Consider the following 14,278-nt stretch of genomic DNA (forward strand, 5'->3'; position numbering starts at 1 on the left):
TTGGACCATTCCTTATTGGTGTTTATGGACGTAGCGCTTCCGCTGTACAGACGGCACTGAAAAGTCAGTGCGCGTGAGCAAAACAATGGCAAGTGGCGGCCAGGTGTAGCAAACGTTGCGCTTTCCTGGCGGTTTAGCGCAAAACAAACAATCTAATATAGGTACCGCCAAGAATAAGCATTTTAAGTCCATGATTTTCATGTATACGTTTAAGCAATTCTTGCGGTGAAAAATATTTTCAGAATTTCTTATCTAGCCATTACAGTAGAGTATGTCCCATGTTTAGGATTCCTGTCATCATAGTGTCTTTACGCACATCAGCCAACTGCACTCAGATCGGACTCTGCTACGGTGACTTAGGTGATCTCAATGCTCACTCAGGCAGTGCACTAGAACGGACCAAGTGGAATCTGGATGAACCAACTACTGTTTTTTTTTTTTTTGGTGAATTCAGTGTTTGGTTCCCAAAGGTACTTGATCATACCCTAGAAAGAATATTGTTAATGATTCATTAGGGGAATAAGCCACTGCCCAATATGTTATGGAATTCCTGAGTTAGCTTGTGAAAATGAGGAGTGAATGCTCAACCGACTCGTTCAAGGAGAATGGATAATCTTCTGCAGGAGCAAAGCAGAAGGGTGAGAAGACAGAATCACTCTTCTTTTTTGCTTTCTCACACATTGACTGGTCCTGTGGGGTCTTAGGAGTTTCTACCATGGTCGCTGAAGTGATTGAAGTTTCAGTACTTTCTTCATTGACTAATTTTCTGCTGCCAGTACACATCATTTGGAGAGATTGCAGCTCTCAGGTTTGTAGACTCAGAGGCAACAACAACAACAGTAATAATAATAACAATAATAATAATAATAATATAATAATCATTTTCAGATTGCCAGTTGAGACCTCAGGATACCTCCCCTTTGAGAATTAGGGCACTTGATAGACAAGCAGTATGGTATGGTCATGTTGAATTTGTTATGGTTCTCTTTAGTTTATGAGGTACTTTTTGGCATTCTGTAGTTATCTTTTTTATCTGATTCTAACTCACTCCATTCTGGCCTCACGCTGCCCAGTGATTTTAAATAATGAATAGTTAGAAGCACATGATCCAAAGGAGAATGACTGCCACTGGGCAGGGTTTTCAGCACTATAGCTTGAATGTACCATACTGTGCCACACTCATAGAATGCCTTAATGATAACTCTCTTGTGAACATTGCAGTCAAGTATTAGTGTATGATAACCTTTGTGATTTTAATTTTCTGCCCTCTGTTGTGCACATTATTTTTCTCCTCTTCACAAAATTCTTGTAATGTAGATTTTTTAATACACATACTATGCTTTTCTTGGATCTTTGGGTCCTGCTGGAGCTTGATGCTATATATCAGCCCCTTCTCCAAAGTTTCCATACAGTTTTTCTTCAGTTTAGTTTGATTACAATATGTTATGACAATATTTTGTCAAGGTGAAAAGTTACTTCACCAAACCAGTGTCTTTTTTATCTTGTGTGCTCAGTCCATAACGGGCAAAAATTGATTCTAAGAAAAACTGTGATTTCATAGCCAAAACTTCAAAATGGTGAAAGACATGCAATATTTTCTAAATTCTCCTCTACTGAACAGAATTATGATGTAAGTTATTTGAGAATTGCTAGTTATCAAATTGGCCCTTGAAGAGTAGTGACATTACCCAGAAGGATCGTCTCACTCTTTTGTTGTGCTCATTTTGTTGGACCACCAGAATCTGCCTCTACAGTAGTACTCTAAACAACTCAACCCTGTGCAGGCATTGAGGAACCTGTTACACATTTTATTTCTACTCACACTGTTCAGACTGATCACTGTTTCCTATAGACCAGGATCCAAAAATGCCAAAGCTAATGTCTTCTGCAGGCTCTTTGATGGTCCACAGAGCAATTTTACACTGGACATCATCCTATGTGTCTTTTCTGTGGGGTCAAGATCTGGTTGATTACCTTAGATTGAATTTACATGTATTCATTTAACAGGCATTTTTCTCTAAAGCGATGTACATCTCTGAGAACAATACATGGAGTCCATTACCATTACTAAGAGAAAGAGATCTGAATGCGTACAGATGATTCTTGACATACCACCGTATAAAATCAGCATACATAACACGAGTAGCCACATATGGGTTTTTTTTAATTAATCAAAGGATAACATACTGCATGTTTCTTGAGCCCTTGCGAGATCAAAGAGGAAATGTGTTAAAAAATGAGTTTCGAGACCCTTTTTGAATTTTGAAATTTGGCAGTTCTAAATGAGATGGGGAGGTCATGCCACCACATCGGAGCTAGAACCGGGCACTTTTGCGGTTTTAATTTTAGACCTTTTATGCATGGGACCACCAAGCAGGTAGAGGTGGAAGAGTGTAGCACTCTGGTTGGGGTGTAGTGAGTGATCAGGTCTTGTAGATATCAGGGAGCAGATCTGTTGGTGATTTTGTAGACTGTAATCATTGTTGTTTGATGCAGGCAAATACAGGAAGCCAATGGGGAGAGAGGTGGAGAGGGGATATATGGGAATTCTTTGTTATGGATGACATCAAAGGAGCTCAGGATACTGATCCAGGCACCAGGGTTTGGCATGCTGTTGCATTCCAACTTCTAAACTGGTTTTAGAACTCCTCTAGTACAGGACAGTCAGAGGTGAGCAGAACTCTGCAGTTGAAATGTATGAACATTTTCATAGAAGACGTCATTAGCTTTCATCAGATTCTTAAAACTGTCCAGGATCTTCTGCTATAGATAGGTTTCAATATCAACATAATAAAGATATACAGTGGTGTTTAAAAAATTGTCAGACTAATTCTTATGATCTGCAGTGACATTACTGGGTAGCTGAGGCCATCTGAAGGTGAAGGACTATGAAACTGAATTTGTTTTTCTACCTGCATACAATTGTACAATGGAGATCAGACTCTGAAATAAGCAAAGTTTAAAAGAAAAAACATTGTGGAGGAGGAGCACAGAAAGAGAGTAAGGGATCAGGAGAGAATTCCTGTTTTTCATGGGAGGCAATGGTAGGTCACGCATTGAAACATGTAGCAACACTAACTCAAGCTTATCTCTGCACTCTTGCACATTTTGAAAATGTGCATCCCTCTTAATTTCATCAGACTTATAGCATTCTTGGTGATGATATTTGGAGGAAATGATGAGTAGTAAACACATCATAGGTATAAAATGAAGTTGCAGTGTGTGAATAATGATCTATTGAGCCATATGGATATTGGGTACTGAAGCAGAGGTGAAGTTGTTTTTTGGAGATTTCTTTGCAGCAGATCTGGTAATAAAATGTGTCTGCCCAACTTAACATACTGTGTTAATCATAAAAGGCTGAGTGAAATTACTAAGTGCTGACCAAGAAATTAACCAAGGTGAAGTGATTCATACAAACATAAGGAAAATACTATATGTCCATCACAAATCAAGTTAAATAGTGCAGATCTGGGCTTAAATTAATAATTGTGTTCAATTACCTACCATTTTCTGTTTTTATATATGTGTATATATGTATATATATATATATATATATGTATAAACAAAAATTTTTTTATACCGGTGAAGTTAAATAAGTGAGTTATCAGTGCTTCAAAAATTTCTGGTGATTCTTCCAGAAGAGAAACTCTTCTAAAATAATGCAGTATGAATCACTATGAATCACCAAAATGAATCAGAATAGTTTGAAAAGATAAAGGGCTTTGAAAGTTTTAATTACACTGAGTGATTATTTCAGAGTCAGATAGCTTGAAGTTCTGTACAAACCTTCTAATAAACCAGTTGAAAAACTGTTTGAATTTTCAGGGTATTTTGGGAGCATCTCAAACTCACACACACACACACACACTTTCAGAACCGCTTGTCCCATATGGGGTTGTGGGGAACTGGAGCCTACCCGGCAACAGAGGACGTAAGGCCGGAGGGGGAGGGGACACACCCAGGACGGCACCCCAAGTAGGCCTCGAACCCCAGACCCACTGGAGAGCAGGACCCGGTCCAATCCACTGCACCACCGCGCCCCCCCTCCATCTCAAACTCATTAAATACTTATAAACGACATGTGTAATGCTATATTTGAAACACTACTTCAAAAAGCGTTTTAGAAAATTAAACTTTAGATTACTTCAAAAAGCATTTTAGCATAAGGTACAGGATTGGAAGCTGCTGACTGATGTGGGCAAACAGCTCCTGGTGCCACAGGTTATTTTGATTACTGTGGTTACCATGTTGTGACCTGATATGCTGCTATATTTTGAGTACGAGAGGTGAATTTTCAGACCCTTCTTAAGTGTGGACAGAGTTTCAGCAGTTCTGAGTGAGAAGGGGAGGTTTTGAAGGTAGTATATAGATATTAAAGTATGACGTCAATGCAACTGTATTTAAGGTTCAGCAACAAAGTGTGCACAAATGTGAAAATGGTTTCATATCCAAAGAGGGAACATACCGTGAATAATGAGTCATGCACACTAGACCAGGAAGTGTGAAAGAGTGAGCACACAATATAAACAATTTAAAACTTCATAAAATGCTGAAAGTTACTAGTTACAGTGAACTAGTTACACTGGAACTAAAATCAGTGCTAATTAGCATTTAGCGAAAGGTCTGATGTGTCTGATGCTGTCAAATAGCACAGGGGCTACATCACATCAGGCTTCCTCATTCTATTAGGAAATGAGCAATATGTTTGGACAATATACAGTACTGTAAGCTAACTATAGGAAGCTAACTTTTCTAAGAAAACTTTATGCCTTTTGATTGTGGTGTGCAGCAAATGGTCACTAGGCTGGACCATAACCAATTCAACAAATGGACTACTCTATTAGTGCCAGCAAGAGGGGGTGCGGTGGTGCAGTGGTGCAGTGGGTTGAACCACAGTCCTGCTCTCCGGTGGGTCTGGGGTTCGAGTCCTGCTTGGGGTGCCTTGCGACGGACTGGCATCCCGTCCTGGGTGTGTCCCCTCCCTCTCTGGCCTTATGCCCTGTGTTACCGGGCAGGCTCTGGTTCCCTGTGACCCTGTATGGGACAAGTGGTTCTGAAAGTGTGTGTGTGTGTGTGTGTATTAGTGCCAGCAGACATAGAACTGTTTAAGACTATGGTAATAAGCACTGGTGCACCTGAAATACCAAACTTCTCAGTTTATATTGAATGTCCAAATATCCATAGCCAAGTCCATTCTCTTTGCCTGCAGTGTACATTGACTGGATTGCCTAACTTGGGCATTGTGTTTGTATTCAGGAAAGGTACTCAATGGCTCAATAACCATGACCATAGTGAGAAGATACCAACCTCAAAATGAGATGAGATCAAATGACCAGGATGAAAAAGCTTTAAATTTTCTTCAGCAATTGTACAAGGCTATGTCCTCTTTCGTTTCTACAGTAATTTTGATTATAATATCTGCTGTATACCCTGATCCCTTTGTGTTCATCATTTTCATTTGTATTGTGGGGTAAGGGAATATACTGTAGCAATTTTGAACACAGTTCAGTAATCTAACAGCTGCTAATTCTTGTTATTTCTTTAAATTCCTTGATCAAGGTAGTTATCCTGAATTGCTTCAGTAAAATGCTACAGTAGCTGTATAAATGGGTCAAACACTACCAGGCACTTTGGATTAAAACCAACTTAACTAGAAAATAAATAGTATAATATATAAACATACATACTAAAATTTCTCAATTTCTTTGTTTTATTGCATTTTCTCCACCTCCACTGACTGTTAAAAAGAAATGTCTTACAAAGTATTTTACTTACAATAGCTATATCCAAGATGATTCCATAAATAAACTGAGGGACATCTATTTATTTCAGCTTTTTTGATTGTGTAGATGATAAACTTGACATTGTCCCGAATCTGGGCCATATTGATGGGACTCGTTAGCATCATGGAATGGGAAGTTGGGAAGATGACTTATTTCCCTCATTTTAAATCAGACGTAGTGACGATGACCAAAAGTTAATTTTTTTTAAAAAATTAAGTGCTACACCGCAATATAGTGGTGTAATGCCCACATTGTCACATGTATCCTGTCTTGTGCTGTATGCTTCTGGAATACAGCAGTCTACTGTGAACCTGCGCTGGGCAAGTATTTTATTAACAAACTTCCAGTATTGTAATTTGAGTACCCAGCCTGTTATATTGTTGGTATACCTGTTTCTACAAATTATGTAGAATTCTGCATTCCACCTGGGAAAACAAGAAAAATACCTTTTCCAAAATTACTTCAGTAAAAGCCTGCTGACTGTTTCATGTTGTTTTTTTCCTGGCAATTTGCTGTCCTAATAGTTGTGACAGACAAGCTCCTATGTGGCACACCACTGGCCCACATATCAATAAAAGAATGAGGTCTCCAAACAAAACACTAAAGCAGGAGTGTCTCACTGCAGCTGTATTTTTAAAGTAAGCCTTTTCTTTACAGAACATGAAAATATTTAAGTTAAAGGTTATACATGTCTGAAAGGGCAGAAAATTTCAAACGAAGAAGGGTAGAGGACAATCATAACATGATTTTAGTTTTCGTTCCATGACATGAGTTATGCATAATGTTTCTGTATTTAGTCACACACACACACACACACACACACACACGCATGCACGCATTTTCAGAACCGCTTGTCCCATACGGGGTCATGGGGAACCGGAGCCTACCCGGCAACACAGGGCGGAAGGCCAGAGAGGGAGGGGACACACCCAGGATGGGACGCCAGTCCGTCGCAAGGCACCCCAAGCAGGACTCGAACCCCAGACCCCCTGGAGAGCAGGACTGCGGTCCAACCCACTGCGCCACCGCACCCCCTGTATTTAGTCAGAATTAACCATTTTCCACTGAAACTCAATGGAAACAGATACTATGTGCAATACTTTAAAAAATACAAAAAACACTGGATAGTTCATATTTACAATCCTCCCATACACTATCATTATGCATCAACCACACCTCTCACCAAACAGGCAATTAACCCTCTAAATAGCCACCCTTCTGCCTTAAAAGAGAAGACAAGCTTTTTAAACTGAAGGGGTATCTAAATAATACACACACACACACACATTTTCAGAACCGCTTGTCCCGTACGGGGTCACGGGGAACCGGAGCCTACCCGGCAACACAGGGCGCAAGGCTGGAGAGGGAAGGGGACACACCCAGGACGGGACGCCAGTCCGCCGCAAGGCACCCCAAGCGGGACTTGAACCCCAGACCCACCGGAGAGCAGGACTGTGGTCCAACCCACTGCGCCACCGCACCCCCTCCTCTAAATAATATAGAGCTTAAAAATAAATATTATTGAAATATTTGTATATTGTATATATGAGATTGGGGGGTGCAGTGGTGCAGTGGGTTGGACCACAGTCCTGCTCTCCGGTGGGTCTGGTGTTCAAGTCCTGCTTGGGGTGCCTTGTGACGGACTGGCGTCCCGTCCTGGGTGTGTCCCCTCCCCCTCCGGCCTTCCGCCCTGTGTTGCTGGGTAGGCTCTGGTTCCCTGTGACCTCGTATGGGACAAGCGGTTCAGAAAGTGTGTGTGTGTGTGTGTGTGTGTGTGTGTGTGTGTGTGTCCCATTGTAAGGAGTGTACAGTACTAGTGTTGTCACCTTGGTGAATAAGGTATGGGCTGATAACACTAGAGTTTGTTGGAAGTTGCTTTGGAGAAAACCATCTTGAAATGAATAAATGTATGTAAATGAGAAACCACTTAGCTAGATACTTATGTAATTCTACCAATGAGTATAAAATTTTACATTACAATTCACCATTATAATCAACTGCTCCCTTCATCCAATCCCTTCACCTCTCTTACACGCCATTTCCCCACAGCTTATCTCTTATCTCCAAGATCATCAACTCCTCGCTATCCTCTGGTTGCTTCCCATCCGCTTTCAAAATTCCCCTCATTTCACCACTGTTAAAGAAACCCTCTCTATATCGACACTCAATTCAGAACTACAGGCCAGTCTCCCTCACCCCTTTTCTGTCCAAAGCTCTGGAACGGACAACCTATGATCAATTTTCTGCATTCCTCACCCAGAATGATCTCCTTGACAGTTATTAGTCTTGATTCAAAGTTGGACATTCCACCGAGACAACTCTCCTGGCAGTGTCAGATGCACTCCAGTTGGCTAGGGTGGGCTTGGTCCTAAGACCTGTAGAGTTCTTTCTGTTGGTGGCCAGTCTCAACATCCCTGTCTTACAGCCCAAATCTAGACTGGGCTATAATATGATCATTCCACCAAAACTGGTTTCTTTGGAGTATCAGATCCTGGCTAGAGTGGCTTTCCTGTCCTTGGTCCTCATCCTGAACCATGACAGATGAAATGGATTGAATCCTCTTGAAAGGCATGATCATTACAAATAACTTTGTGATTCAATTTATTGTTCATTTATTGGATATGATATTTCACAAATAGCTCATCAGAAAGGAATTACCAGCCTTATTAGTGGTTTCAGTAATTACAAGATTGGCTTAGTTACTGTTTTAAGTATGATAATCATCATCATAATCATAACTGCAATAAACAGCAATGTTGTGTAATTCAACAAAAACTGATTTGATTCAGTTTGAGTCATGCTTGTAAATGAATTTATGAAATTGTACTCAGTAACACTGTATTGAGTTTACTGAGTGATGGAATGCATTTGAACATGAGACATTATTGAAACGTATGTGGTCAGTGCTGCTCTCATGGTCACCATCACAAAGACATGCAACTCTTAGGCAACAATTTTAGGTATGCTAACCGTACTTGGTCAATGATATTACAATATTGTCATTCTGTAGATGAAGTAGAACAAACTAGCAGATTGGGTTCCTTCTGCTTTCTCAACAGCAACAAAGTTCTGTCATTTGTTCTGTACACAAGTAGTTCTGCTTCTCCCTAGAACAGTAAACAAGCAATCGGTTTGGTACAATACATCCAATTAAAGGAAGGTTCAAACTTCAAAAGATTAAATTTTTTTGATGCATTACACAAAATATATTTGCAGTAGTACATCTGTTAGTTCTGCATTTTAAAAAGGTTTGTTCTGCAGCACAAAATGTTGCTGATCTTGGGCTACAGTGAGGCTGTATTATAGTAGAACTGTTTATGGTGAATGACATCACTGGTCACAACTGTCACGCCCCCGGCCACACGCTCCTCCTCTACACCTGCTAGCAATCATCAGCAGCGGACTATAACAGGAGCAACCCAATACAGAACAAACTGCGGAACCTCCACAGACTCCGCTCCCCTTGTCTTGTGATCTGTGCCCGACATTGTCCCTGATCCCTACTCCCATTCCCCTTGACGACTCCCTTGACTCCCTGATCTACTGCTCTCATCTCTTCGGCTCTGACTCTGGTGACCACCTCTTCGGATGACATTTGCACCTCAACTGATACCTTCCCTGTACTTTAGATTCTTCTCTAGCTTCGGGAACATGACAACAATGATGATCTGTGTACTGAAAGGTAAAATTCACCAACTATTTCTCAGATTTCACAGTGATGTGAGTTCTAAATTGCTGGTTTACTGAAAATCAGATGTTTAATGTTACTGGCAGTACAAACAAGTTGAAACTTTTTTCTTCAAAACGAATCAGTCTGAATTGATTTGTTAAAACTGAATCAGAAAACTGGTTGAACCACAAATTTGGCAGCACCAGCAAACACAGCTTCACAGAGTGCTCTACAGTTATCGTGGCCTCTAGGAGTACTACCCTAGAGACATTACCTGGCTCAGACTGGCACGCTCAGTCCTGAAGAATAAATGATCCACTGAAACAATATCCAACTGTATGAAAGAGAGTTGATCAGTTGAGAAAAAGCCAGTCCTATTTATTCTGATCCCATGTGCTTACCTCTTGTACCTAGTACTTGTTTCTGGGTGTTCCTGATCTTCCAATTTCTTCATGTTCCCACATCGTCCAAGTTGTCTTGCCTCCTTTTCTCAAGGTCTTTGTGCTCACACATCTCTAAATCCCTGTACCTCATCATTTAGAAATCGCCACATCACGACACTATATTAACAACCATCTTCAACTCTATCATGAGCTTTGCACCTAAATTCATATTAACTCACACCCCTTTTTGGATGTTTGGTGAAAAACAAAAGTAGATTAGGAATACTGTACATCTCTTTGTTCAGTTTAATTACCATAAAAAGAGATCTCCAGGAACATATTTAGCTTGTATGAGAGACTCCTGTGTATCAGTTTGTGCAATATCAGCTGTTTTCAGTACAAACTATTCAGCAGTTTTGGATGGTTTTGTTTCAGAATTCAGCTAAGAAAAATGTCCAGTGTTTGGACTGTCTTGAAGTCATGGCTAATGGCAATTTTATTCAGTGTTCAGCAAGAGCAAAAACATAATGGATTATTAGCAGTGGTCAAGTTAAAACATTGTTGAAAATTTGAATATTCCATCCATCCAATCTCAGTAACTGCTTGTCCTGAGTAGACTCGCTGTTTTCTGGAACCTGTCCCACAATCACTAGGCACAAGGCTGAGGGGGCATACTATGCACAGAAAGCCAGTCCACAGCAGGGTAGCCACAGACATACAGTAACTCACCCACTCACAACACTAAGGACAATTTAAAGTTCCAAATTCACTTCAACTTAAAGTCTTTGGACTCTTGACTTTGGACTGAATGTTGGAGGAAACATCTAGACACAGGGAGAACATGCAAACTGTACTAGGTCCAGATCAGTTCCACGTTCTGTTGCACCACCCAGGTGCTGTGAGGCAGCAGCCCTACTTGCTGTGCCACAATGCTGCCCAGAAGACATATTTTTCTTTCAAAAATGTATTAAAGAAACAGCATGTTTTCTTATCTTACCCTTTTTAATTTATCTTTGCTCTGAAATGTTTTGGCATTATTCCTGCATTATGACAATTTGTGTCTGATTATTTTGTCCTCAGGGGCACGGTGGCGCATTAGGCTTGGCCAGGTCCCGCTCTCTAGGGGGTCTGGGGTTTGAGTCCTGCTTGGGGTGCTTTGCAATGGACTGGCATCCTGTCCTTGGTGTGTCCCCTCCCCCTCCAGCGTTGCACCCTGTGTGCCAGGTTAGGTTCCGGTTTGCCGCGACCCCTGCTTGGGACACGCAATTTCAGACTGTGTGTGTGTATTTTGTCCTCCAGGATGCCAAACTTACAATAAGAAGCAAGAGTCCTCAAGTCTGCTATGAACAGAGTTACTGGCTCACCACGTGCTGTTGGAACTGGATTTTGCAGAGAATTACATTCTTCTTAGCAGAAAATATAGCATCTTGGAGAATTACGGCATCAGTGTATGTTGCAGCAGAACTGAGATTTTTGTAAGTATGCTGCACCTTGCTATCCATACAGCGTTCCAGAAACGCTTTCTTTTGGTGGTCACCGACACCCTGCAGGTCCACTGCAGCCATGTAGGTTTCAGAAGATTGCAGCCAGTGAGTTCCAGGCATCAGAGGCTCACCAAACAGAGCCAGGAACAGAGTAAGAGAAATCAAAAGCTCCAACTTCACCAATTTTGTGTATTGAAATACAAGAACTTCACAGGTAAGCTTAGCCCATGTCTGCTGTTTATTGCACATATCACAGATTTCACTCACAATGGCTGAAACACCCACACAAACACCTCAGTATCATAACAGAGTATCAACAAAACATAAACATGACAGTGTTGCAAAACACCAACAGCTGCTATGTGCTGCTATAATGGTATCCCTAATCTTTTGGAAACAACACCTGAATTTGTCTAATTTAAAAGAAAAACAAAATTCCATTATAATCCTTTCAACATATTAGTTTGCCATGTTCAGCTCCAATAATGTACACTGTGCTTTAAACATTATAAATTTTATTGCTAGAAAGCAAGAACTTGCTTTGATAATCTTGATGTAGAAAAGGCGTTTGATAAGGTAGAATGATATTTCTTATTAGGTGTCTTGGATAGACTAAGGAGGAGGAATAATTTTATTAACTTATTTAAACTCTTATATTCAAATCCTTAACTGCAAATTAATACAAATGGCTTTCTGTTGAGTTTTTCTGTTGGAACAGTGTGCTGGCAAGGGTGTTTCTGCGGCTCCACCAAAAACTAAACTTATTCGAACTGTAAGAAACTCGCCGTGGTTCAACGAATCAAGTCAAACAATAAAGTTAGAATGTCGTAAATTAGAGCGTAAATGGCATTCAACTAAACTAAATGTTTATTATGTAGCCTGCTCCGGTTGTCTGAAAAAATGTAGAAAAGCACTTTTTCATACCATAGTCAAAAAATATGCAAAGTCAATTGATAAAAATCAGAAGAACCCTTGCTTGCTGTTTAATAACATCACTTACATAACTGGTAAACACAAAAATAAACTATGTATTTCTGCTTCCATTACTAAAGATGAATTCATGTTGTTTTTCAATAATAAATTAGAGAATGTCTGCAAAGGGGGGGGGGGCACGGTGGCGCAGTGGGTTTGGGTGTCATTGTTTCGGTCCACACAATGACGGACTCAAGTGCAGAGTTCTTCAAATCGATGTTAATTATAGAAGACAGACGTAATCCAAGAGAGAAGTCGGGGAGAGGCAAAGGTCGGGCGATCGACAAACAGAATACACAGGACAAGGTGAGAATTGTGGTCAAAGAATAGACAAGCAAAGATTGAGGTAGGAAGGAGTTACAGGTAACACGGTCAGGCATGCAAGAGAAGTCGCTGAACAAGGTTCTGCATCATCGTCTCCTCGGCATCTCTTTTTATCCCTGTTCCCATCAGGGAACAGCAGGTGTCGCCAGTGTGCTGGCTGATGGAGACATGACAGTACCCCCCCCGACGGGCAGCTCTGGACGCCCTAGGCCAGAATGGCGGGCACCCCCTCGGGAGAGGGGCCAGACGCTCGGGATGATCCCTGTGGAAGTCAGTGATGAGTGCAGGGTCCAGAATGTCAGATGCTGCTACCCAGGACCGCTCCTCTGGGCAGTACCCCTCCAAATCCACCAGATACTGTAACCGACCCCTCTGTTGGCGAGAGTCCAGCAGGGCCCGAACCTTGTAGGTTTGATCCCCATCAATAGGTAACGGTAGTGCAGTGTCTGTGCAGTGTCTGTGGTTATGCAGTGCCTACCGACAGCTGGTGTAGGGACACCCCCACTGGTTTTAGGAGAGATACAGGAAATGTAGGGTGTACTCAGAGATCAGGGGGCAACTGGAGGTGGTAAGTAACCGGGGTCACTCGGCATACTATTTTGAAGGGGCCGATGTAACGGAGACCCGAGTTTCTTCGAAGGGGTCTTCAGGTGAAGGTCCCGGGTGGAGAGCCACACTCTTTGCCCAGGCACGAAGGAAAGGGTACGCCGCTGTCGGTCTGCTTGGTGTTTGTACCTTTCGGTACTGCGGATCAGGTGGTTCCGGACCATTCTCCACACTCGGTAGCTCTCGCGGTGCCAAGATTCCACAGCTGGGACTGGACTCTGCGGGGACTCTCTAGGGAACAGACCAGGCTGATACCCCAAAACACACTGGAATGGCGAGATACCTGTGGACGAGTACTGAGTGGAGTTATGGGCGTATTCTGCCCACGACAGGTAGCGAGCCCATTGGTGCGGTCGCTGGGAACAGTAGGCCTGGAGATACTTTGCTATGTCCTGATGCAGTTCGACCCGTCTGTTGGCCTGCAGGTGGTATCCTGAGGTAAGACTTACCGTCACACAGAGCTGCCTTCAAAAGGCCTTCCAAACTCGGGAGGTGAACTGTGGTCCTCGGTCAGAAACAATGTCTTCGGGAAGTTCGTACAATCTAAATACCTGCTCAAATAGGATTTCTGCGACCTCAAGAGCAGTGGGCAACTTCGGGAGAGGTATCAGTCTGCAGGCTTTGGAGAAGCGATCAAGTACAGAGAGTATCACTGTCTTACCCTCGGAGGCAGGTAGATCGACCAGGAAGTCAAGGGCGACACGGGTCCAGGGTCAGGTCGGTGTGGGCAGTGGTTCCAAGAGGCCAGCAACCTTTTTGGGCAGGGTTTGGGTCTGCGCACAAGTGACGCAGGCCTGGATGAAGTCCCGGACGTAGTCTGACATGGAAGGCCACCAGCATCATCCCTGTAAAAGAGAGAGGGTGCGCTGGATCCCGGGATGACCTGCCTCAGGGGCTTCATGTGCCCACTTCATCATTGCAGAGCGGAATTGACTGGGCACATAATCTCTTCCTGCGGGTCTTCCGGGTGGTTCCGGCTTACTGGCTTGGGCTTCTTGGATGTCCTAGAGAAGCTGCCATCAGACCGGCCCCACAATGCATCCGTTGGGGAGA

Source organism: Scleropages formosus, chromosome 1, assembly GCF_900964775.1.
Source record: "Scleropages formosus chromosome 1, fSclFor1.1, whole genome shotgun sequence".
Lineage (NCBI taxonomy): Eukaryota > Metazoa > Chordata > Actinopteri > Osteoglossiformes > Osteoglossidae > Scleropages > Scleropages formosus.